The following is a 1,497-nucleotide window of genomic DNA, read 5'->3' on the forward strand; positions in this document are numbered from 1 at the left end:
CCATTTTGTACTCAAAACTCACTATAAACTTCACTACTCCTTATTTTCCTAGAAATCAGTTGTTTTCCTTAAAAGTGTTTTTCTCACATTCCACAATCTTTCTCACGCTATGAAACTAACATTACAAATTGGAGTCTGTGGAAACAAAATGGATTATAGCAAAGAAGGCGGATTTTGAATGACGTTCTGAATCACGGAAATTCATCTTTACGTTTCATCTCACTCGAGTGTCATGTACATTCCATGATGGGCCACCTAGAGGGGGGGGAGAGCCAGGACTCCTGGCCCAGACCCCCCTCCAGTGCACACTGGAAGCCGGGCCCATGTCCAGCCTCTCCCCCCTCCAGTGTGCGCTGGAAGCCGGTGAAGCTGGGCCCGCCCGGAAGTCGGCCAGATTTCGCATGCAGACTGGCGCGGCACAAGAGGTCTGACTGAGACCCCACCTGCCCCCAAAGGTAAGGTGTGTGTGCTTTTTATTGTAGTGTGTGTGTGTGTGTGTGTGTGTGTGTGTCTGTGTGTTATTGAAGTGTCTGTGTGTGTGTGGGGGATTATTGTATTTTGTGGGGGGGTATTATATGTGTGTGTGGGGGTTCTGTATTCTGCATGTGTGTGGGGATTACTGTGTGTATGTGTCACGGGTGACCAGGCCAAATACACCTTTATATTTAAGGGATCAGTCACAGGGCAAAACAGGCAATAAAATAAACTGCGGTTTATACGGATAAGACCTCGGAAACACACAGAAATACAAGATACAGAGAATATACACACTTACTGGGGTCTGGGGTTAAAAATAGGCTTTCCTAGGTGCAAGGCGCCTGCTTCAGTAAAAGCTTACCTCGATAGGACCCTTGTCCTGGACTCCTGGACCGAAATCCAGCCTGCTGGCTAAGCCTCTCCATGCCCCGTGCGCTTCCCGAAGGCACTTAAATTAAGTGCTGGGGGAGCTGCAGGGCCTCTGTAAACCTAACTTACCTTGGCTCCGGCGGCTGCTCACACGCGTCACCATGGCAACGCGGCGTCAGGGTCATGTGACGTCACCTTGCTATGGAAACGTGACGTCATGATGATGGCGCCGACCCTTCCCCCCCACCCCCCCTCTTGCTATGTGCTACAACCTGCATGGCTTTGCAATTAACACAGGGAATTCCTATACCTGAGCTGGTGGCATTGAAATGCTAATTCACATGTGGCTGCCTTTTGTCACCAAACTGGTTTTTCCTCACAGGACAAACACAAAATGCATTGTAGTTTTAAAACACAGAAAAACTAACATTTAAACACAAGAGCTTGCACTCCACCATTTGCACCTATAATGTGTGGGTTCTAAAACCTTCTCTAAGACACCAGCTCTAATACCTGGCTGGCAGGCAATACATGGTAAAATATCACCCCCTTTTCCCTCATGTTCCAGAAGTCTCTGCCCTGCAGCTATTTCTCATAAGAGGCCACCCATACAAGCAACCCACTTATAAGCTTGCACAGGCAGCTATGGGC

This window comes from Ascaphus truei, chromosome 9 (genome assembly GCF_040206685.1).
Source record: "Ascaphus truei isolate aAscTru1 chromosome 9, aAscTru1.hap1, whole genome shotgun sequence".
NCBI lineage: Eukaryota > Metazoa > Chordata > Amphibia > Anura > Ascaphidae > Ascaphus > Ascaphus truei.